This window comes from Triticum aestivum, chromosome 5D (assembly GCF_018294505.1).
Source record: "Triticum aestivum cultivar Chinese Spring chromosome 5D, IWGSC CS RefSeq v2.1, whole genome shotgun sequence".
In the NCBI taxonomy this organism is placed as follows: Eukaryota; Viridiplantae; Streptophyta; class Magnoliopsida; order Poales; family Poaceae; genus Triticum; species Triticum aestivum.
The window spans coordinates 25,226,583-25,252,877 of record NC_057808.1 but is presented as its reverse complement, the minus strand read 5'-3'; the positions used below and the strand labels follow the sequence as shown (position 1 = coordinate 25,252,877).

Below are 26,295 nucleotides of genomic sequence, written 5' to 3'. Positions count from 1 at the left end.
TCAGTTGGTGGTGCTGGACACGGTGGTGCGAGGCAGCTACATCGCCTCGGCATACCGACGAGCCTCTCGACGCTCCGCATGACCGGCTCCACCGCGTCCAGCGCGCAGAAGAGCTCCGCCCATGCGGCCAGGAGTGGTCTGGAGCCCACCCATCTCCTCCGATGCACGCATCGAGGCAAGGAGGCCACCGATCACGATGTCCAAGTAACCGGGTTCGTCCCTGCCGCTGAAGAACCTCGCCTTGGAATCCCTCAACACCCACTCCAAGGTTTCCATGGCCACGGCCGGCTTCTTCCTCCCCTCCTCCTTCTCCTCGCCTGTCTCGCCTCTCAACGTCTGGCTCCGCACCTTCAACAGCTGCACTGAAAACGGTATATACATGAACGCGGCCATCTGGGTTGAGGTAGCAAGCATTATGTATGCACCTACCATATCGTCGACGAAAGCGGCCCAGAAGAGAGCGACGGCTCGGCCGTAGGGGTCGTCGGCGGGGAGGAGGGAGGACCCGGCGCCGGAGAAGGCGTCGTCGATGTACCACAGGATGACGGACGACTCGCAGACAGGCTTGCCGTTGTGGATGAACATCGACACCTTGCCGCCGTGGACAGGGTTGGACCTCAGGAGCAACTCACCCTTGTTCTGCAGGTCCTCCTCCACGTACTCGTGGCTAAGAGCATCTCTAGTAGAACCCGTATAACGCGCGAAGCCGTATAATTCCAGCGAGTATACGGGCTCGGCCCAATTTTCTGGCCAGAATAGAGCCCGTATAGTCGTCCGATCCTATGGGTTCGCAGGGCAGATACGGGTTGAAACCCTATCCCCCGCCGCCGTGTTTCCCCACTCTCCCCCTCGCATTCCTCACCACCGGTGAGCCCTCTTCCGCCTCCAAGCGCCATGTGGGGCCATATGTGGAGCTCTGGCCGCAACTCCAGTGGCAGCCGCGACCCCGACCACGAGTGGTGTGTCCGCGCGGACGGCGTGAGGAAGCACGCGGTGTGGAAGTGGACGAACCAGGGCCTCGAGCCACCTTCAAGGCTCCTCCTCGCGAGACGGAGGAGTACGACCGCCGGCTCGGGCGGTCACTGAGGGAGTCCTCGATTAGGGGGTCCTTGGACAACCGGACTATATACTTTGGCTGGACTGTTGGACTGTGAAGATACAAGATTGAAGACTTCGTCCCGTGTCCGGATGGGACTCTCCTTTGCGTGGAAGGCAAGCTTGGCAATTCGGATATGTAGATCTCCTCCCTTGTAACCGACTCTGTGTAACCCTAGCCCCCTCCGGTAACTATATAAACCGGAGGTTTTAGTCCATAGGACAACAACAATCATAACCATAGGCTAGCTTCTAGGGTTTAGCCTCTACGATCTCGTGGTAGATCAACTCTTGTAATACTCATATCATCAAGATCAATCAAGCAGGAAGTAGGGTATTACCTCCATCAAGAGGGCCCAAACCTGGGTAAACATTGTGTCCCCCGCTTCCTGTTACCATCCGCCTTAGACGCACAGTTCGGGACCCCCTACCCGAGATCCGCCGGTTTTGACACCGACATTGGTGCTTTCATTGAGAGTTCCACTGTGCCGTCACCATAAAGGCTTGATGGCCCCTTCGATCATCGACAGTGATGTGATCCAGGGTGAGGTTTTCCTCCCCGGACAGATCTCCGTATTTGGCGGCTTCGTACTACGGGCCAACTCACTTGGCCATCTGGAGCAGATCGAGAGCTACGCCCCTGGCCACCAGGTCAGGTTTGGAAGCTTGAACTATACCGCTGACATCCGCGGAGACTGGATCTTCGACGGATTCGAGCCCATGTCAGGTGCGCCGCACAGTCACGATGAGCATGACCTAGCTCTGCCGTCGGACGGTGTTCAGAAGATCACACCTGTGGCCGCTCCGGCCCTCAATCCGGAGCAGATCGCGCCGTCCGAGGACGGGTGGATGGACCCCGCCACGGAGGCCGTACACTCAGCGGCGATAGAGCCGAATGCTGACTTCACCTCCTATGAGACCTGTGTTGCCGGACACTTGGATTCATCCCCGGCCACTGGCTCTGAACCTCCTGCGTCCGTGCCTATCGAATCTGATTGGGCACCGATCATGGAGTTCTCCTCCGCGGATATCTTTCAGCACTCGCCCCTGGGCGACGTGCTAAATTCATTAAGGTCTCTCTCCTTGTCAGGAGATCCTTGGCCGAACTATGTCCGGCTTGGGTGGGAGGCGGACGACGAAGAAATTTGTTCCCCACCCACCACCCACTTAGGGTAAGTTTGGTTCGCATCCACAATACCATGCCTGGCCAAAAGTCCTGCCTGGTGTGGCCTTCAAATCTCGATGAAATTCTGCCTGGTCAGGCAGCCCAGGCGGACAGATGTTTGGATGCTTACCTGGCCTGGGAAGCTATCTCTAGTTTAAAAAATCAATTTATGATCTTGTCCATCGAGAAATACTGCTGTGGTTAGTATCCCAGGCAGCGATTTGTGGCCACCAGGCGCCGGTTCCCTTGCGCCTGGACGAGGCTAACAATCTGCCTGGATTCTTCTGCCAGGCTAACTAATATTTTCGGCACTCAGGCCAGGCTATCCCAGGCACTCCCAGGACACTAACCAAACGAATAACATGCTACAGCCAGGCATACTCTAGGCCAGGTCAGTTGGCACCAGGACAAGAACCAAACTGGCCCTTAATAGCCACTGTCGACGACTTTACCGACATGCTCGATTTCGGCTCCGAAGACATCGTCGGTACTGACGACGATGCAAGAGACGAACAGGAACCACCGCCCACAGGGCGCTGGACTGCCACATCATCATATGATATATACATGGTGGATACCCCCAAAGAAAGCGATGGCAATAAGGCAACGGAGGATAATCCCCTCGAGAAGCAATCTAAGCAACGGCGTCATCGGCGCCACTCTAAGCCCCGCCATGGCAAAGGCAGCGATACCGGCACAAGAGACAACAACGCTGTAGATAGTGCCGAAGACGAAGACAATCCCCTCCAGCCAGGCTTTGAGCAGGAGGATGGGCAAACTAGCCCTAAGGAACAGGCAGCAGACGGAGAATCAGAGGATGACAATTACATGCCTCTCTCCGAAGACGAGGTGAGCCTCGATGATGAAGAATTTATCGTGCTTGAGGATCCTGTCGAGCAGGAGCGCTTCAAGCGCCGGCTTATAGCCACAGCAAAAAGCCTGAAGAAAAAGCAACAACAGCTTCAAGCTGACCAAGATCTGCTAGCGGATAGATGGACCGAGGTCCTGGCGGCCAAGGAATACGAACTCGAGTGCCCAACTAAAAGTTACCCAAAGAGCAGGTTGCTACCCCAACTCGAGGAGGAAGCATTAAAGCCTACGCTTCCAGTGCATGATGCGGCGGACTGGCCACCTCATGGCCGAGACAGAGCGGCATATCAGCCCGAAGTCCAGCCCGCACCCCGTCGCCAGCCTACCAAAAACACCAAGGCCCGGGGCAACACGCAGGACCTGCGAAAAGTATTGGAAAACAAAGCAGGACATACAAGATCGATCTACGGCTCACGGGGGCGCGCCCCAATGCGTGACGACGATCGTCACGCCGGATATACTAAAAGCAAATCCGGCCGGGCCGAATACAGCAGACAAGACTCGTATGAACTGCGTCGTGACATAGCCCGGCACAGAGGCGCCGCACACCCCCTATGCTTCACTGACGAAGTAATGGATCACGAATTCCCATAAGATTTTAAACCCGTGAACATTGAATCATATGATGGTACAACAGACCCCGCAGTATGGATTGAAGATTTCCTCCTCCACATCCACATGGCCCGCGGTGACGATCTACATGCCATCAAGTACCTCCCGCTAAAACTCAAAGGAACAACTCGGCATTGGCGGAATAGCCCGCCGACAAACTCCATTGGCAGTTGGGAGAATTTGGAAGACGCATTCCTTGACAACTTCCAGGGCACTTATGTGCGACCACCGGATGCTGATGACTTGAGTCATATAACCCAACAGCCCGGTGAATCAGCCAGGAAATTCTGGACTCGGTTCCCAACTAAAAAGAACCAAATTGTCGACTGTCCGGATGCCGAGGCCTTAGCAGCATTCAAGCATAACATCCGTGACAAGTGGCTCGCCCGACACCTCGGCCAAGAGAAGCCGAAGTCCATGGCAGCCCTCACGACACTCATGACTCGCTTTTGTGCGGCCGAGGACAGCTGGCTGGCTCGTAGCAACAATACATCAAGAAACCCTGGCAATTCAGATGCCAAAGATAGCAACGACAGGCCACGTCGCAACAGACACAAGCGCCGCAACAACAGTGACAACGCCGAAGACACGATAGTTAATGCCAGATTCAGTGGCTCTAAATCCGGTCAGTGGAAAAAGCCGTTCAAAAGAAGCAATCCGGGCCCGTCCAGTTTGGACCGCATACTCGATCGCTCGTGTCAAATTCACGGCACCCCTGATAAGCCAGCCAACCACACCAACAGAGAATGCTGGGTGTTCAAACAGGCCGGCAAGTTGAACGCCGAAAACAAGGAAAAGGGGCTGCATAGCAACGACGAGGAGGAGCCCCGGCTGCCGAACACAGGAGGACAGAAGAAATTTCCTCCCCAAGTGAAAACGGTGAACATGATATACGCAACCCATATCCCCAGGCGGGAACGGAAGCGTGCACTAAGGGACGTCTATGCGATGGAGCCAGTCGCCCCAAAGTTCAACCCATGGTCTTCTTGTCCGATCACGTTCGATCGCAGGGACCACCCCACCAGTATCCGTCATGGCGGTTCTGCCGCATTGGTCCTTGACCCCATAATTGACGGATTTCACCTCACTAGAGTCCTTATGGATGGTGGCAGTAGCCTGAACCTTCTCTATCAGGATACAGTGCGCAAAATGGGTATAGACCCCTCGAGGATCAAACCGACCAAAACCACCTTTAAAGGTGTCATGCTAGGTGTAGAGGCCTGTTGCACGGGCTCAATCACACTGGAAGTGGTTTTCGGATCTCCGGACAACTTCCGAAGCGAGGAGTTAATCTTCGATATCGTCCCCTTTCGCAGTGGCTATCACGCACTGCTCGGACGAACCGCATTCGCCAGATTCAACGCGGTACCGCATTACGCGTACCTCAAGCTCAAAATGCCAGGACCTCGTGGGGTTATAACAGTTAATGGAAACACAGAACGCTCGCTTCGTACGGAGGAGCACACCGCTGCCCTTGCAGCAAAAGTGCAAAGCAGCCTTCCGTGGCCAACCGCCATTTCAGCGAACAAGCCCCCGGACACCTTCAAGCGAGTCCGGAGTACCCTGCAACAGGATCGCCAGGCACGTTCAGAGCTCGCCTAGCAATTCGGCCTCCGTCCTAGTCCCAGTCAAGTGGCGAAATTTGTGCCGCGCGTACATAATTACGCACTCAAGATACCATGGGCATAGGCGGAGGCACGGCTATGGCACGGCCCACAATGCGGCTCAACCACCTCAGGACCAGTATATCTTTATCATTTTCTTCCTTTCAGGACCCTATTCTCTAGAGGCCCTTTCCGATAGCCTGATTATCGGACCCATCATGGGAGGGAAGCACCAAGGAAGCAAGAAGCTTTGACGTACAAGGGAATCCCCAGGTGGTCTCTGGTAACGATCGCTATACCTGTTTTACATACCCACACGCAGCTTGCCCTTGGATAGGACATGTCAAATAGTCCTATTTTTTGCTTATTGCACTACTTGTATACATACGCTTTGACGTATCATTTAATACCAATATACAACGTTAGCTTGTTATTACATTTCTTCATCCTTTTTTCCTTTGTCTGCTTATTTACGACACATTGCACCCGTACATTATGGTACGTCTAGTACGCCAGGGGCTTCATTGTACCCCATAACACGGCAAGAAAAGTCCGAACACTTTCGACAGTGCGGCACCCCGAACTTATAGCATTATATGCATCAGCTTCGAATCATGTCTTTGGTCAATAGTTGGGTTTGCCCGGCTCCCATGTTTTGGTACCTTACGTTCCGCTATATCGGCTAAGGTAGCACTGGGAGAACTACTGCGATTGTGTCCCGGTTCTTCCGGACGAGCACCTCAGTAGAGAAAGCCGAAAACTGACTGTCATGATGCGGCGAGAGCTGGTCGCTGTTCGAGAGGTCTCAAATCCTTAAAGATTTTTTCCGCTTCGGGCGAGGAGTCGGCCTTGTCCGATTTAGGCGTATATAACGCCCCAAGTTCGGCCTTCCGAACACTAGGGGCTTCGCCAAAATTTAAAATTGTAGACTATATGGCTAAGTGAGAGTGATAAATCTTTATAGTCCGATTGCCTGGTTCGTTGCGCTGAACACCTCCTTCGAAGGACCCAACACTGGGATAAAGAGTGATCAGGTTTATCCCGAACACCTCAGTACTAGTTACATGGGGGCAGAAGCCGACGACTCGCCAACTCTCAGATTTTATAAACGGCCGCACAGAAGGTAATATTTTAAATCAACAAGCGTTATATAGCGCACATGAACTCGTTTTCATATTATAGGATCACATGAGTACATTCATTCAAATATTACATCCTTAGCACATTCCTCTGCCACAAGGCGAGCACCCTTCAGGACACTGTCATAACACTTTTCGGGGTGGCGATGCTCCTTGCCCTCCGGCGGCCCCTCCTTCACCAGCTTTTCGGTGTCCATCTTCGCCAGTGCACTTTTGCCCGGGCAAAGACCCTGCGCGCACCCTCAATGCAGACGGACCGCTTTATGACTTCGAACCATGGGCAGGCATCCACAAGCCGCCTTACCAGACCAAAGTAGCTGCCAAGCAGGGGCTCGCCTGGCCACATCCGGGCTATGAGACCCTTCATGGCCTGTTCGGCCGCCTTGTGAAGCTTGACCAGTTGCTTCAACTGGTCGCTCAAGGGCATCGGATGTTCGGTCCCAGTATACTGAGACCAGAACAATTTCTCCGTTGAGCTCCCTTCCTTGGCCCGATAGAACTCTGCGGCCTCCGATACGCTGCGGGGCAGATCTGCGAACGCTCCTGGAGAGCTCCGAATTCGGGTAAGTAAAAGGAAAGTTTCCTTCACATGCTTGCTTTGCATAATGAATGCCTTACCCGCTGCTATGTTCTTGACCGCCTGAATCTCCTGGAGGGCCTTTTGGGTTCGGCCTTGGCATTTTGTGCGTTCTCGAGGGCCTTCGCAAGCTCGGACCCTTGCGTCTTTCAGTCACGCTCCAAGGACTTGTATTTCTTGACAAAATCCTGGAGCTCTTGCTGAACCTCGCCGACTCGGGCCTCTTGCTTCTCGCGCTCGGTGCGCTCCTTGGCCGCTTTGTTTTCGGCCTCGGACAGCGCCTTCTTCAGGGCCGCCACTTCGGTCGGGGCCCCTAGCAAATTCATGATGATCCTATGATCTAACAACCACCTTCTTTTTTTTATCAACATACAGACGTGGTATCACTTACCTTTGTTCTCTTCGAGCTGCCTCTTGGCAAGGCCGAGCTCTTCCTCGGACCGCTCAAGGTCCTGCTTCAGTGCGGAGACCTCCGCAGTATGAGCGGCAGCGGCAAGTACCGAAGCCTGCTTATTCACATGGACATATTCTGATTAGACTCCTGTGATTATTATTTGATCCTCTGTTCGGCCTTTCTTTCCGAACACCAAACAGAGCATCAGGGGTTACTGTCTATACTGTGATATTTTCTCATAAGTTGATTACTTACCTCAAAGCCCGTTAGGAGGCTCGCACAGGCTTCGGTCAATCCGCTTTTGGCGGACCGAATTTTCTCGACCACCGCACTCATGATGGCGCGGTGCTCTTCGTCAATGGAAGCGCCTCGAAGCGCTTCCAGCAAGTTGTCCGATGCCTCTGGATGGACAGAGGCCATCGGCACAGACGGCTCGCCCCCCTTCGTGAGGGGTCGCCTGTCAGAATCCGGAACCACTGAAGGTTCCGGCGCAGTATCCGGCCGGGGGCCAGGCTTGCTGCGGCCCCCGTCATCAGAACCCATGGGAGTCTTACCCCCCACACGCCCGGCGTCTGGGATGTCGCCTTGGGGCGCCCCCAGAATCATCTCCCCTTGGGCCGGTATCCTCTGAGACAACACCTCGGTGTCGTCCGTGGGCCGGGGGGAGGTGGCTGCCGGGAGCGAATCGCTGTTCATCGCCGACGGGGCCAAAGACTCATCCGAAGAGGATACGTCGATGTGGGGTTTGGACGGACTGCACGATCACGTTTGACATGATATAAGAAGCAATAAAACATAACGTACCAGAACTATTATAGTATCCGGATACTTACGACTTCGCCAAGGGCTTGTCCCTGGGCAACCACTCCTCGTCGCTATAAGCGGCCATTGTGGAGTGGTCCGGAGGGAGGGTTCTTCCCTTCTTCGACCCTTCGGCCTCCCCAGATGGGGCGACCTTCCTTTTCTTGTCCCCCCGGTTAGTGGGGGGGGGGCTTTCTTCTTCCTCCTCCTCGTTTTCGTGGGAGGAGTGCGCCTCGGTGTTCTCGGATGATGAGTCCGATACAACCTTGCGCCGGAGACCTTTCCTGGTCCCCTCGGCCTTCTTCTTGGCCTTCTTCTCCGGCACCTCATAGGGCGCCGGAACCAGCATCTCCGTTAAGAGAGCTATTGCTGGATCTTCGGGCAGTGGAGCCGGACAATCGATCAGCTCCGCTGTCGCTACCCAGTCCTGTTATAATGGCGTGGGGATTTAGATCCCTCACATGATTATACTGGGAAAAGGAATATCTCATGAGATATAAGGAGCTTACCAGATTGGCAGGGCGCTTTGCGCTGAGTCCGCGATCCTCGGTAAGGGGAGGAGGTACCTCGGCGGACTTCAACAACCCCTTCCAGATGTCTTGGTGCGTCGTGTCGAAAAGCTCTCGCAGCGTCTGGTGCTTAGCCAGGTCGAACTCCCACATATTGAATGCCCGTCTTTGACACGGGAGGATCCGGCGGAAGAGCATGACTTGGGCCACGTTGACAAGCTTGATTTTCTTGCTTACCATGTTTTTAACACAGTTTTGGAGTCTGGTCAGCTCCGCCGACGAGCCCCAGGATAGGCCCTTCTCTTTCCAGGAGGTGAGCCGCATGGGGATGCCGTATCAAAATTTGGGGGCCGCCACCCAGTTGGTGTCGCACGGCTCGGTGATGTAGAACCACCCCGATTGCCACCCCTTCACGGTCTCCACATAGGAGCCTTCGAGCCAGGTGACGTTGGGCATTTTGCTCACCGTGGCGCCTCCGCACTCCGCTTGCTGGCCGACCACTACCTTCGGTTTCACGTTGAAGGTCTTCAGCCACAGGCCGAAGTGGGGCTTGATGCGGAGGAAGGCCTTGCACACGACGATAAACGCCGAGAAGTTGAGGATGAAATTAGGGACCAGATCATGGAAGTCCAGCCCGTAGTAGAACGTGAGCCCACAGACAAACGGATGGAGAGGAAATCCCAGCCCGTGGACGAAGTGGGTAAGAAATACAACCCTCTCGTGGGGTTCTGGAGTAGGGACGATCTGCCCCGCATCTGGGAGCCGATGAGCGATGTCTGCGGCCAGGTATCCGGCTTCCCGGAGCTTCGTAATGTCCTCCTCCGTAACAGAGGAGACCATCCACTTGCCTCCCACTCCGGACATGTTTGGAGTGGTTTTGCGGAGCAGATGCGAACTTGGGCGCTGGAGCTCGAGTGCGCAAGAATAGTTGGGCATGGAAGAAGAAGGCGTGGGTGAAAAAGAGGAGTCCTTGTCCCTTTATAAGGGCGGTAGAAACTGTGCACCTCCCCACTTGCCTGGTAAACTCGCTTATTCCCCAAGCGCCGTGATTGATGGCGTGGTTGGGTTACCCACGCCTGTATTTATGAGAATCCCGTGATAAGGGGAACACGATCTCTGCTTCGACAAGACGTGCCAATAAAACCGCCTCACAATATGTGCAGTAGCTGGTTGAGAAAAACGGTTCGAATAAGATCGGGCCGTGGCGTGATGTCATGCTATGAAATTTGTCAACAGATTAGATTTGTGGGATATTATACTCTCTACGGTGGTATGTGGAATTTGTTTTGCAGAGCCGGACATGATCCTTGTGTTCAAAATCTTCTATGGAGAATTCGGAGGAGGAACCCGCCTTGCAATGTCGAAGACAATCTACGCGCCGGACTCATCGTCATTGAAGCCTGGTTCAGGGGCTACTGAGGGAGTGCTGGATGAGGGGGTCCTCGGACAGCCGGACTATATACTTTGGCCGGACTATTGGACTGTGAAGATACAAGATTGAAGACTTCGTCCCGTGTCTGGATGGGACTCTCCTTTGCGTGGAAGGTAAGCTTGGCAATTCGGATATGTAGATCTCCTCCCTTGTAACCGACTCTGTGTAACCCTAGCCCCCTCCGGTGCCTATATAAACCGGAGGGTTTAGTCCGTAGGACAACAACAATCATAACCATAGGCTAGCTTCTAGGGTTTAGCCTCTACGATCTCGTGGTAGATCAACTCTTGTAATACTCATATCATCAAGATCAATCAAGTAGGAAGTAGGGTATTACCTCCATCGAGAGGGCCTGAACCTGGGTAAACATTGTGTCCCCCGCCTCCTGTTACCATCCGCCTTAGACGCACAGTTCAGGACCCCCTACCCGAGATCCGCCGGTTTTAACACCGACAGTCGCCCTCCTCGGCCGCGGACCCTTCCTCCGCCGCGAGGGGCCCTTTCGGCGCGATGGTTCTCCCCGTGAAGAGGGAGTGGGCGGAGGAGCCCGAGGACCGCGAGCTCGTCGCCGTCAAGCAGGAGCCGGAGGAGATCGAGCACCGAGGCGTCATCAGGCCCGAAGATTACATCGGTGACGATGTCGACGCGGTCGCGACCGCCATTGCCGAACGGAGCTTCGCGAGGAGGCAGAGCGCCGCCGCCACGACGAGGAGCTCGAAGACCTCCTGTTCAAGCAGGCGGTCGTGGCCAACCTCATCGCGAAGGACAAGGACGAGGAGTGGCGGCGCATCCGCGAGGAGCAGAAGGAGAAGTTCGTCGATCTCGTCAGCTCCGATGAGGAGGACTGAGCTCCTCCACCGCGTCGTCCTCGACCGTGAGCTCATCCATTTTGGTACATTGACCTCGGCCTCGTCGCCGCGAGCCCTTCCACCCCCCTCTAGTAGTAGTAGTAGAATGTAGTATGTATGATCATGTAGTATGTGATGAACTATGAATGATCAGTGTAGTTGCAATTGTTGAGTATATTGATTATTAGGAAAGACGAGATAGACTAGGATTTGTTCTGGCTTGTCTTGTACTCCAAGTAGATCATTGTACTCCTATATATATGACAACAAGGCTCAAGCAATACATCAAACAATTCCACCAATCCTCTCTCTCCCTTGTAACATGGTATCAGCCTAATCACGATCCAAACCCTAGCTGCCGCCGCTTCCGCACCCGCGTGCCGCCCCCGTGGCGGCCGGCCTCCATGACCGCCGCCGGGGGCCGTGCCGCCCGTACCTAGGGTTCGTCCGCCGGCCGTGTAGGCCGGCTGCCCTAGAGAGTCTTTTTCCCGAGCCCTTGCTCCGGGTTTTTTCGCTCTCTTGCCGGCCGTTTTGATCGGCATTTTTCTTTTTGGTTTTCCGATCTAATCTTGATCGGTTTGCATCGCCCACTGCCGCTGTCGACTCCCATGCGCCTCTACTCCGACCCCGGCGTGACCAGCCGGCCTCTCCTTCGACCCGGCGGCCACGCGCGCCGAGGCGGCCCATCCGGGCCAGCCGTCGTCCGCGTGTCGGTTTGCCCGTCGCCCTGCGCCGGCCGTCACCGCCTTGCTCCGACCGGGACACCTGCATCGCCCCGACCCGGCGGCCTCGCCCATGCGACGGCCAATCATAGCCGTCGCTCGCGCGCCGGCCCGCCCATCGATCCACGTCACCCCCCTCCGTCGTGTCTGCACGGCGGCCCGACGGTCTACCTCACCGGCCTCGTCCTCGACTGCGTAGGGCTGACTACGTCAGACTTGTCGTCTACCTCAGCTCGGGTCCCGCTACTATGTTGGTCGCTCGGGCCTCGCTGCCCGGGCGCCGGCACTGCTTTGGCAGCCCGGGTGCCAGTGCTGACAAGCACGTCCGCACGACGTCTCACGCCATCCGTCGTCGCCGGCCTCATCCCGGAGTCCGCCGCCACCACTCCTCCACCGAGCGGCGTGCTACCTCTTGAGCACTGCGTTGGTTTTCCCTTGAAGAGGAAAGGGTGATGCAGCAAAGTAGCGTAAGTATTTCCCTCAGTTTTTGAGAACCAAGGTATCAATCCAGTAGGAGGCTACGCGTGAGTCCCTCGCACCTACACAAAACAAATAAATCCTCGCAACCAACGCGATAAGGGGTTGTCAATCCCTTCACGGTCACTTACGAGAGTGAGATCTGATAGATATGATAGGATAATATTTTTGGTATTTTTGTAATAAAGAAGCAACGTAAACAAAGCAAAATAAAGACGGCGTCAGAAATAGCTTGTTGTCGGGAGATTAATATGATGGAAAATAGACCCGAGGGCCATAGGTTTCACTAGTGGCTTCTCTCAAGAGCATAAGTATTTTACGGTGGGTGAACGAATTACTTTTGAGCAATTGACAGAATTGAGCATAGTTATGAGAATATCTAGGTATGATCATGTATATAGGCATCACGTCCGAGACAAGTAGACCGACTCCTGCCTGCATCTACTACTATTACTCCACTCATCGACCGCTATCCAGCATGCATCTAGAGTATTAAGTTCATGAAAATAGAGTAACGCCTTAAGCAAGATGACATGATGTAGAGGGATAAATTCATGCAATATGATAAAAACCCCATCTTGTTATCCTCGATGGCAACAATACAATACGTGCCTTGCTGCCCCTACTGTCACTGGGAAAGGACACCGCAAGATTGAACCCAAAGCTAAGCACTTCTCCCATTGCAAGAAAGATCAATCTAGTAGGCCAAACCAAACTAATAATTCGAAGAGACTTGCAAAGATAACCAATCATACATAAAAGAATTCAGAGGAGATTCAAATATTGTTCATAGATAATCTTGATCATAAACCCACAATTCATCGGTCTCAACAAACACACCGCAAAAAGAAGATTACATCGAATAGATCTCCACAAGAGAGGGGGAGAACATTGTATTGAGATCCAAAAAGAGAGAAGAAGCCATCTAGCTACTAACTATGGACCCGAAGGTCTGAAGTAAACTACTCACACTTCATCGGTGAGACTATGGTGTTGATGTAGAAGCCCTCCGTGATGGATGCCCCCTCCGTCGGAGCTCCGGAACAGGCCCCAAGATGGTATCTCGTGGGTACAGAAGGTTGCGGCGGTGGAATTAGGTTTTTGGCTCTGTATCTGACCGTTTGGGGGTACGTAGGTATATATAGGAGGAAGGAGTACGTCGGTGGAGCAACAGGGGCCCACGAGGGTGGAGGGCGCGCCCTGGAGGGGTGGGCGCGCCCCCCTACCTCGTGGCCTCCTCTTTTGTTTCTTGACGTAGGGTCCAAGTCTCCCGGATCATAATCTTCCTAAAAATCACGTTCCCGAAGGTTTCATTCTGTTTGGACTCCATTTGATATTCCTTTTCTGCGAAACTCTGAAATAGGCAAAAAACAGCAATTCTGGGCTGGGCCTCCGGTTAATAGGTTAGTCCCAAAAATAATATAAAAGTGAATAATAAAGCCCAATAATGTCCAAAACAGTAGATAATATAGCATGGAGCAATCAAAAATTATAGATACGTTGGAGACGCATCAAGCATCCCCAAGCTTAATTCCTGCTCGTCCTCGAGTAGGTAAATGATAAAAACAGAATTTTTGATGCGGAGTGCTACTTGGCATAATTTCAATATAATTCTTCTTAATTGTGGTATGAATATTCAGATCCGAAAGATTCAAGACAAAAGTTTAATATTGACATAAAAATAATAATACTTCAAGCATAATAACCAAGCAATCATGTCTTCTCAAAATAACATGGCCAACGAAAGTTATCCCTACAAAATCATATAGTCTGGCTATGCTCTATCTTCACCACACAAAGTATTTAAATCATGCACAACCCCGATGACAAGCCAAGCAATTGTTTCATACTTTTGACATTTTCAAAACTTTTTCAATCTTCACGCAATACATGAGCGTGAGCCATGGACATAACACTATATGTGGAATAGAATGGTGGTTGTGGAGAAGACAAAAAGGGAGAAGATAGTCTCACATTAACTAGGCGTATCAACGGGCTATGGAGATGCCCATCAATAGATATCAATGTGAGTGAGTAGGGATTGCCATGCAACGGATGCACTAAAGCTATAAGTATATGAAAGCTCAACAAAGGAAACTAAGTGGGTGTGCATCCAACTCGCTTGCTCACGAAGACCTAGGGCATTTTGAGGAAGCCCATCATTGGAATATACAAGCCAAGTTCTATAATAAAAAAATTCCCACTAGTATATGAAAGTGACAAAATGAGAGACTCTCTATTATGAAGATCATGGTGCTACTTTGAAGCACAAGTGTGGTAAAAGGATAGTAACATTGTCCCTTCTCTCTTTTTCTCTCATTTTTTTATTTGGGCCTTTTATCTCTTTTTTTATGGCCTTTTTTTTCGTCCGGAGTCTCATGCTGACTTGTGGGGGAATCATAGTCTCCATCATCCTTTTCCTCACTTGGGACAATGCTCTAAAAATGATGATCATCACACTTTTATTTTCTTACAACTCAACAATTACAACTCGATACTTAGAACAAAATATGACTCTATATGAATGCCTCCGGCGGTGTACTGGGATATGCAATGAATCAAGAGTGACATGTATGAAAGAATTATGAATGGTGGCTTTGCCACAAATACAATGTCAACTACATGATTATGCAAAGCAATATGACAATGATGGAGCGTGTCATAATAAACGGAACGGTGGAAAGTTGCATGGCAATATATCTCGGAATGGCTATGGAAATGCCATGATAGGTAGGTATGGTGGCTGGTTTGAGGAAGGTTTATGGTGGGTGTATGATACCGGCGAAAAGTGCGCGGTATTAGAGAGGCTAGCAATGGTGGAAGGAAGAAGGGTGCATATAGTCCATGGACTCAACATTAGTCATAAAGAACTCATATACTTATTGCAAAAATCTACAAGTTATCAAAGAAAAGTATTACGCGCATGCTCCTAGGGGGATAGATTGGTAGGAAAAGACCATCGCTTGTCCCCGACCGCCACTCATAAGGAAGACAATCAATAAATAAATCATGCTCCGACTTCATCACATAACGGTTCACCATACGTGCATGCTACGGGAATCACAAACTTTAACACAAGTATTTCTCAAATTCACAACTACTCAACTAGCATGACTCTAATATCACCATCTTCATGTCTCAAAACAATTATCAAGCATCAAACTTTTCATAGTATTCAACACACTCATAAAAATTCTTACAAATCTTGTATGCTTAGCATATTAGGATTATTTAAGCAAATTACCATGCTATTTAAGACTCTCAAAATAATCTAAGTGAAGCATGAGCGATCAATAGTTTCTATAAAACGAATCCACCACCGTGCTCTAAAAGATATAAGTGAAGCACTAGAGCAAAACTATATAGCTCAAAAGATATAAGCGAAGCACATAGAGTATTCTAACAAATACCAAATCATGTATGACTCTCTCAAAAGGTGTGTACAGCAAGTATGATTGTGGTAAACTAAACATCAAAGACTCAAATCATACAAGACACTCCAAGCAAAACACATATCATGTGGTGAATAAAAATATAGCTCCAAGTAAAGTTACCGATGGAAGTAGCCGAAAGAGGGGATGCCTTCCGGGGCATCCCCAAGCTTTGGATTTTTGGTGTCCTTAGATTATCTTGGGGGTGCCATGGGCATACCCAAGCATAGGCTCTTGCCACTCCTTGTTCCATAGTCCATCAAAATCTTTCACCCAAAACTTGAAAACTTCACAACACAAAACTTAACAGAAAATCTCGTGAGCTCCGTTAGCGAAAGAAAACAAAAGACCACTTCAAGGTACTGTAATGAACTAATTCTTTATTTATATTGGTGTTAAACTTACTATATTCCAACTTCTCTATGGTTTATAAACTATTTTACTAGCCATAGATTCATCAAAATAAGCAAACAACACACGAAAAACAGAATCTGTCAAAAACAGAATAGTCTGTAGTAATCTGTAACTAACGCAAACTTCTGGAACTCCAAAAAATCAGCCAAAATAGGAAGACCTAGACAATTTGTTTATTGATCAGCATCAATTGGAATCACTATTTTATCACGTTCTGGTGATTTTTAACAATTATTTTCGTGAACAGAAAGTTTCTGGAAATTTCTGCAAGATCAAATAACTATCATCTAAGAAGATCCTATAGGTTTAACTTGGCACAAACAGTAATTAAAACACAAAAACACATCTAACCAGAGGCTAGAACAAAGATTTATTACTAATCAGCAAGGAAAAATATTGGGTTGTCTCCCAACAAGCGCTTTCCTTTAAAGCCTTTTAGCTAGGCATTGATAATTTTAATGATGCTCACATGAAAGACAAGAATTGAAGCACAAAGAGAGGATCATAAAACACGTGACAAACACATCTAAGTTTAACATACTTCCTATGCATAGGCATATTATAGGCAAACAAATTATCGTAGCAGGCAAAAACTAGCATATGCAAGGAAGCGGAAAGGAACAATAGCAATCTCAACATAACGAGAGGTAATTTAGTAACATGAAAATTTCTATAACAATATTTTCCTCTCTCATAATAATTACATGTAGGATCATTATCAAATTCAATAATATAACTGTCACATACAATATTCTCAACATGATCCACATGCATGCAAAGTTGACACTCTTCCAAAATAGTGGGATTAACATTAACTAAAGTCATGACCTCTCCAAACCCACTTTTATCAAAAATATCATAAGACTGAACATTCTCCAAATATGTGGGATCTAAAGTCGACACTCTTCCAAAACCACTTTCAATATTATTGCAAACATTATTATCAATCTCATATTCATCATGGGGCTTAAATAAATTTTCAAAATTAGAAGAAGAACTATCACCCCAATCATGATCATTGCAACAAGTAGTAGACATAGCAAAACTAGCATCCCCAAGCTTAGGGTTTTGCATAATATTAGCACAACTGACATCAAGAGAATTTATAATAAAATTATTGCAATTATGCTTTTTATTCAAGGAGCTATCGTGAATCTCATAAATTTCTTCATCACAAATTTTAGATTCACAAATTTCAAGCAAAGCTTCATAAAGATAATCTAGTGCACAAAACTCACTAGCAATTGGTTCATCATATTTGGATCTCTTAAAAAGATTAGCAAGCGGATGAGGATGCATAGATCTTAGCTTCTCTGTTTAGGAATAAATACTCAACTATTTCAACCAAGCGAGCAAACGAGCCAAGAAAGACATCAAGTCAAACGAAAAGACAAACAGAAAAAGGGCGAATAAAACGGCAAGGGTGAAGTGAGGGAGAGGAAAACGAGAGGCAAATGGCAAATAATGTAATGCGGGAGATAAGGGGTTGTGATGGGTACTTGGTATGTTGATTTTTGCGTAGACCTCCCCGGCAACGGCGCCAGAAATCCTTCTTGCTACCTCTTGAGCACTGCGTTGGTTTTCCCTTGAAGAGGAAAGGGTGATGCAACAAAGTAGCGTATGTATTTCCCTCAGTTTTTGAGAACCAAGGTATCAATCCAGTAGGAGGCTACGCGCAAGTCCCTCGCACCTACACAAAACAAATAAATCCTCGCAACCAACGCGATAAGGGGTTGTCAATCCCTTCATGGTCACTTACGAGAGTGAGATCTGATAGATATGATAGGATAATATTTTTGGTATTTTTGTAATAAAGAAGCAAAGTAAAGAAAGCAAAATAAAGACGGCGTCAGAAATAGCATGTTGTCGGGAGATTAATATGATGGAAAATAGACCCGGGGGCCATAGGTTTCACTAGTGGCTTCTCTCAAGAGCATAAGTATTTTACGGTGGGTGAACGAACTACTGTTGAGCAATTGACAGAATTGAGCATAGTTATGAGAATATCTAGGTATGATCATGTATACAGGCATCACGTCCGAGACAAGTAGACCGACTCCTGCCTGCATCTACTACTATTACTCCACTCATCGACCGCTATCCAGCATGCATCTAGAGTATTAAGTTCATGAAAACAGAGTAACGCCTTAAGCAAGATGACATGATGTAGAGGGATAAATTCATGCAATATGATAAAAACCCCATCTTGTTATCCTCGATGGCAACAATACAATACGTGCCTTGCTGCCCCTACTGTCACTAGGAAAGGACACCGCAAGATTGAACCCAAAACTAAGCACTTCTTCCATTGCAAGAAAGATCAATCTAGTAGGCCAAACCAAACTGATAATTCGAAGAGACTTGCAAAGATAACCAATCATACATAAAAGAATTCAGAGAAGATTCAAATATTGTTCATAGATAATCTTGATCATAAACCCACAATTCATCGGTCTCAACAAACACACCGAAAAAGAAGATTACATCGAATAGATCTCCACGAGAGAGGGGGAGAACATTGTATTGAGACCCAAAAAGAGAGAAGAAGCCATCTAGCTACTAACTATGGACCCGAAGGTCTGAAGTAAACTACTCACACTTTATCGGAGAGGCTATGGTGTTGATGTAGAAGCCCTCCGTGAGGGATGCTCCCTCCGGCGGAGCTCCGAAACAGGCCCCAAGATGGGATCTCGTGGGTACATAAGGTTGTGGCGGTGGAATTACGTTTTTGGCTCCGTATCTGATCGTTTGGGGGTACGTAGGTATATATAGGAGGAAGGAGTACGTCGGTGGAGCAACAGGGGGCCCACGAGGGTGGAGGGCGCGCCCTGGGGGGTGGGCGCGCCCCCTACCTCGTGGCCTCCTCTTTTGTTTCCTGACGTAGGGTCCAAGTCTCCCGGATCATAATCTTCCTAAAAATCATGTTCCCGAAGGTTTTATTCTGTTTGGACTCCGTTTGATATTCCTTTTCTGCGAAACTCTGAAATAGGCAAAAAACAGCAATTCTGGGCTGGGCCTCCGGTTAATAGGTTAGTCCCAAAAATAATATAAAAGTGAATAATAAAGCCCAATAATGTCCAAAACAGTAGATAATATAGCATGGAGCAATCAAAAATTATAGATACGTTGGAGATGTATCATGGCGTCCCCGACCTCGCGCGCGATCGGCTTGATCACCCCCTCGCCACCGCGATCCGCCTCCTCTACGCCGCGCGACCGACCTGGCCCGTTGGTGACGCGTGCCTCCGCAGGTCCCGTGAAGATCGTCCTGAGTACCGCGCCTCTCCGTCGATCGAGCATCGGGCTGCCGCTGCGTCGCCCCGTCAGGCCGCAGCGCTGCCGCCCCGTGGTTCTCCTCGCGGCTGCATCGACTCGTGCGTCGCCGCTGCGTCGCCCCTTCGGGCCGTAGTGCCGCGATACGCGGTCCCGGCCGCCGCCCCGAGGCCGTCCCCGTGGTTGCACCGACTCGCGAACCGCCGTTGCGTCGCCCCTTCGGGCCGCAGTGTCGCGGCCCGCGGTCCCCGCCGCCGCCCCGAGGTCTTCCCGCCGTTGCCCCGACCTGCCTGCCGCCGCTGCGTCGCCCCTTCGGGCCGTAGCGCCGCAGCCCGCGGTCCACTCCGCCGTCACCGTGCGTCGACCTCCCGTGGTATGCGCCGCGCCGTCTCCCTTGGCGCGGGAACGCCACCGTCCGCGCCGGTCTTCGTCATGCTGTCAGGGTTCTTCGCCTATTTCGAGCACCGCCGCCGCACTCCTAACCTAGCCGCCGCCGCTGCCGTCAGTCCGCCGCCGCCGCCGCGCTACCTCTATAGCTTCCGCCGCCGCCCGTCCCGTCTTCGTCCAAGCACCAGCCCGTCACCAGCGTCGCCGTCATCTATCCCGACCACTTCGTCTACTCTGACCACCGTTGGTGACATCGGTCCCGCGCCGATGGACGCCGCAATCGTCGTCGAGTTCTTCTCTGCTGGCCCCTCCGACTTCTCCGACATGGCGTACAGCTCGTGCAGGTCCCTCGTCTACGCATGCCCGGTGCTGGCAACACCGAAGTCTGCCTTCGTCCACGACGTGTCCCCGGGCCTGGCAAGCCTGGTGCGGCGCTTCGTCAACTTCGTCTTCGTCCGTCTACGCATGCCCGGTGCTGGCAACACCGGTGCGTGCCTTCGTACGATATGTCCCCGGGCTTGGCAACCCCGGCACGACACGTCGTCAACAACGTCTTCTCCCCGACGCACCACTACTTCGACACTACTGCAACTGTGACTAAATAGGCGCCCCCTTGCACTCATGGCTCCACGGCGACTTCCTCGACACCGGCTACCCCGATTCGGCATCGACCACGGCATTCTTCGCACGGCTACCTCGACCACGGCTCCACCACCTACACTCTCGGCTACCACGACAAACGGCACAAAGGGCTATCGCCTTGCTTGAGCAACCTCGTCGATTGCCACTCCAGCCACGACTCCGTGATGCATCGACCGTTACGACTGTGGGGGTGTCTGTCGGCTTGCCTTCGGATTCTTCTCTAGTCTCACCGTCTGCGTCGCTACCGTTGTGACTGCGGGGGATGTTGAGTATATTGATTATTAGGAAAGACGAGATAGACTAGGATTTGTTCTGTCTTGTCTTGTACTTTAAGTAGTTCATTGTACTCCTATATATGCCCACGAGGCTCAAGCAATACATTAAACAATTCCACCAATCCTCTCTCTCCCTTCTAACAGCAATTTCTCCCGCGAAAGTTTTTTTTAAATTATGCAATTTCATATACAGGGTCTATTCTGCAGCGCACGATTTAGCTCCGCAAAACATATCTTCGTCGAACTGTAAACACTTTATACGAATCGGCATTATACGGGGTCTCCTAGAGATGCACTGAAGCCCTTGAGGCGGAGCGGGATCTGCATCACTGCACCCGCACCACGAACTGGCTCGCCCACATGCCCAGCAGTTTCAGCTCCTCTCCGCAGCCGGCCATTCCCTTCCTACTGCTTTGCTACTCGCTCAAACAGCCTCAAATTGCTCCTTTCTTAATTGCCGGCCTTGTTGATCGATTATTTTGACTTTAAGGACTCAAAAATGACCAAGCACGTACCTACTATCACTCATATATTTTTTCGACAAAGGGTAAATTTTATTAACTTAAAATGAAGCATTAAGAGGATACAGACGCAATGAGAACACCCGGCCTCTGCATATCTAGAATGCACACAGCCAACACTAACACACGCACACAAAAACACGCCGCCAAATAGCAAAGTCATATAAGACCAAATCTATGCGTAGACGAATAAAAGACATCAAAGAGATCAGATCCACAATTGGCAAACTACATCAATGACCATATCCGCACCAACCATCTCATGACACCACACGAGCGACAAAGTTCTTCAACAACAACGCCTTCAAGAAGGGAGCGGCGCTCAATAGCCGCCGTCACCGGATTCAACCACTCAAGATCGGAATCTAGGTTTTCACCATGAAGAAATAGTCCAAACATATCCAAGCAATGCCTTCAACAAGGTAACGATGAAAAACATCGCCATTGCTAGGCATGACCAACTCGGGTCGCCTAGGCTTTCATCCTGAAGCTCGAGACCAGGTGCTCGAGTAGCACCATCATCACATCACTCAAACGCTGTCACCACCACTTTTCCAAGATCCTAGCAGCTACATGCGATGTCAGTCGTCGCTGCACCACCATTCCTCTGCGTCAAGCCGATGTCTATAGTTTGCATCTCACCGTCTCGTCTCATATATAGTATAAACTAATAGTATCGTGTCACGTCTCGTCGTCTCGTGCTGTGCAAGATAAATCACGGGTAACCTTTTTTAAGAAGAAACACCGGGTAGAACGATAGTATAAACTAATAGTATCGTGTGACCTGTGACGTCTCGTATCGTGCTTACCTTATGTACACTATATAACCTGATACAGTCGATAAAACTGCCCCAAACGCTGGGTGGGTGAAGAGGTGATTCGTCGTTCTTTTCTTCGGTGGCTGTTGTGGTCGTGCCGAAGGCAAGTGACGGACGTTGCTATCAAGCTCAGAGATGTTCTGCTACCTTTTTAGTTTTGTCATATTGGTCTTTACGTGACTTGTACATTGTTCTTTGTGATATGAATGAGACACGTATTATCATTAAAAAAACGCTGGGCGAACCGCACGGTCACGAAAATGATGGGCGTCTCAAACGGGTTTCAAACCTTCGGGCTGATCGGCACCTCTCGTATCTAGCCCGGCCTAAATATGTGATGAATATGGAGCATTCGAACGCGCCCGCCGCGTCAGACCCGATCAACTTCTTCTTCGACCGCCTAGAGGAGTCGTCCGCAACCTTGTTCTTCTTCCCGGACACCTTACCCGCCTTCGCCTGCGCCGCATTCGGGAGCTTCGAGAGGGGGGCACGTGGCTTTCACGGCGGGTGCCGGCGCGACGCCACCCGCCGCCGAGGTCGTCTGTGGCGCCATGAAAAGGCCGCGCGCAAGATCGGTGCTTGGAGGAGCACCGGCGGAGGCGAAACCAAAGCTCCCCGCGCTAGGGTTTGCGCCGGCAGCGGCGGCGGAGGGGTCGCGGGTGTAGGAAGGGGAGAGGGGGATGTCGGCGCGCCCGTCCATCGGATGAATTCGCTGGCGGCGACGCGGGCGGGGTGAAAGCGGTGTGGCGGAGTGGGTGCAGCGCGGGCGCTCGAGTGTGCAGCGCGCGGAAGCGGGCGCACGAAATAAGAGGCGCGCGATGCCGTTTCGCCCAGCGCGCTGAACTACTTATGCCGCGCACGCGTTTTTTGCGCCTCCGCTGGAGTGCCCGGAGCGGCTGTGCACGCGCTAAAATCTGTATTTTCCAGCGCGACGCTTATATCGCGCGGCTGTCGGAGATGCTTTTAATAGCTAAAGAAAGTAGCAACAAAGTGTCCCTTAAAAAAGTAGCTACAAAATGATAAAAGCAGTAAAGCTAAAGTGATCTTGTTGGAAAAGTGAATAGTGACCGCTTGGCGTCTGGCAGCCGTTAGATAGGAGATCTGTGGCCAGAAGTAGCTGGCCGTTGCGAATCGGTATGAAGCGACGGAAGCCGCCAGATGCAGATCAGACGAGTGAGGATGCCAATGGAACCGAAAAACGATCTCGCTACAATATAAGTGTTCAGATCTTCAGTTTCGTCTGTGGAGGTCCTGACACACAGGATGCCGGAACGCCGCCGCCGCCGTGTTGAACTTCGTAAATAGGGAGGAAGGTGAAAGAAGGCGCGGCCGTTGGATGCTCAGATCCAATGGTCCACGATTTCTCTCTCGTTCAAGAGGAGTGGGGAAGAGGACCGACTCCCTCCCCTGTTTCATAACAGATTTTCTTTACCTACTACTACTATTAGTACAAACATAAATAAAAACCACTGATTGATTAGGCAGTGGATTTCAGCTGGACCTGGAAAGCTTACTGTGGTAGTAGTAATGTTTTCCTTCCAACTATTATGAATTACTTACTGAGAGTTTATCCAGAGAAACAATGAGAAGCAGCAAACTCTGTTCTCCTCAGTCTGAGATGGTCTGTTACAAGATCCAGACTCTGAGAAGAAGAACACAACAGATAAAAGTGTATCATCTTCTGTGATGCGGACTACTTACTACTAGCCGTCTCGTCGAATGAAACACCAGTGTTGGTCGGTTGCATCATCAATCTGCGAATGCAATACATGTTGTACAGTTGGTGAAACATGCAACGCATGGTCTTTTTTTTTAGAAAAGGAGGATGACCCCCGGCCTCTGCATCTGGGAGATGCATACGGCCACTTTATTGATTATTCTCGAGAACCGTACAAAGTATTACAACAATATGCCTGAATCCACCACCTTGACAACATATGCCGCTACTCCTATCCAACATATACCGCGACCCTCTCCTCTGGCGCTCCCACGGGCGGCAGGGGAGGGAACCCTAGCCTACGCCTTGTTGCCAAGAGAACACAAGCTATGCAACGCATGGTCTGTAATTTCCTTTCCTTGTGTTCTCTCATCAGTTCTAGCTGCAGGTTACTCACTTTCTTTCTTAGCGCGTGTGCCCTTGCCTTGACAATATTAGTATATCTTCTCTTACTAGTCATGTATGTATTCCCTCCTTCCATAATATAAGACGTTTTTGTAATCTAACATAGCTCGCAAAAACTTCTTATATTGTGGGATGAAGGAAGTAAATGTTAAGCTCTATATGAACTGAAAGTGTGATCACATCAACCAAACTTTACACCCATAAACCAAAATCAATCGCACGGTCTGTTGGTTTCCTCAAGACCTACTATTCAGACACACTGTTGAATATCCGACAACAGACCAATACGCCAGACAAGGCACCGGCTTCTCCAGACTTCGAAGATCGGTCTGGAGTGGCGTTTGGAGGATGTGTCATCCGAAACTGCATCGGCGAAGAACTCCTTTCTGCGTGCATTCGTCGTCTTCAGAGTTGTTCCAGAGTTTCGGAGGCAGAAAATTTGGACCGCATGCTTGCATCGCAGCTTGCCCGGCCAGGAACACGTGCAGCAGATGTCAGACTGCCAAGTTCGGATTGATGCTTTGGGCAGCGACATGGACACCTGCTTGCTGATATTAAAATAAATTGTGGCTAAATTTCCTGAAATTCAGTTCAATTTTGTGAACAGGGAAGGAAACAGAGTAGCTCACCAACTTGTTCAAGCTGCTAGGAGGGGTGTAGAGGCCAATGTTTGCCTGCCACAGGCCCCTTTGTTTATTGCCGAGTTGCTCAATTCTGATCGGAACTACTCTGTGGCCAACACTCGATGCACGATTTGCAGACGACACTTGATCATGCGGCTGTGCAACACTTACTCCTACGATGGATGGTTCGATCCATAGTGTCGTTCAAACATGGGCCGGCCAGCGTCGTCCCTGTAGCAGCGCTCATTCTGATTGTAAACACATTACCCTACATTAATAAATACCCCTGTTCCTGCACACACCCAAATTTTTGTTTCCATGAACTAGTGTTCTCTTCACTATGATGCAGTGGCCTGAGTTGATGGTAAATCTCCTGGTTTCTGCTCATGTCGACAATCGAATGCAGCATTCTTCGGTCGGTTTGATCTTCACAGTTATTGATATTATACAAATAAACAGGAACTTGCGAGGAGATAAAATGGTAGGGTACGGTACTAATTACCCCCTTGAACATGTGCTTGCTGATGACACCTCATCTTGCATGCATACTTGTTCTTCTCTTGTATGCCTAATATGAGTTGCAGTGCTAGTCAACTATGTCTTCAGAGATTACTTGTTTCTTTCTGAATCATCATCGCAGAAGTCAGTTTTCGCTAGCTGCAGGTTGACCGCTCGCTTGCTCGCATCTTTTCTTTCTTTCTTTCCTTTTTAGTGTATGTGCTCTTGCCTTGACAATACTGCTATATCCTCTCTTATCAGCCATGTATGTCAAAGTTGGCTGCATTAAGTTCCATCTGAAAGTGAGTGAAAGGCATGACATGGGTGCATTAAGGTGGGTATCATCCTGGGAATTTGAGGAGCAGATTGGTGACATTAATGGGAGGCTAATTTGTTGAGTGGAATAGCATAGCAGAATCCCCTAATTTGGAATGGATGCCAAAGTATTCTACTAATACAACTTTTACACAAATAAAAAAAATTAATTCTAAGAAAAACATTAATTCCGAAGTGGATTCACACTGCTCAGTTGGTTTAAATCGAGTTGAAATATTACTGATTTTCCTCCATTAATAATTATCATTGTGAGGTCATGGGTTCAAGTCATGGAAACAGCCTCTTACAGAAATGTAGGGAAAGGTTGCATACAATAGACCCAAAGTGGTCGGACCCTTCCCTGGACCCTGAGCAAGCGGGAGCTACATGCACCGGGTTGCCCCCCTTTTAATAATTATCATTATATTGTGAGAAAAGACAAGAGAAAACAAAACAAATAATTCAGATGGGGAGCAAACTCTATTCCTGCTGGGAAGAATACAGAGAGTATCATCCTCTTCTGTTGCATCCATCTGTTGTCTTGCAGATGAGAATCTGGCTGGCCAACGTTTGTCTTGCTCATCATCATAATAATCATCAGGCACATGGACAATTTCAGTACTAAAACAAGCACCAGGACAAATCTCAGTCCCTTAGATTAAGTCATCACACTATCTGAAGGTTTGCACATGGAAACAGCCAAACAAGCAGTGATATGCAGATAAAACAAG

At 49.9% G+C, this 26,295-nt stretch overlaps 1 pseudogene; it reads right to left on the bottom strand.

The window, feature by feature from the left end:
* On the bottom strand, positions 1-21,065 carry LOC123124150 (probable glutathione S-transferase GSTU6; annotated as a pseudogene).
* Between the last annotated feature and the right edge of the window lie 5,230 nt (positions 21,066-26,295).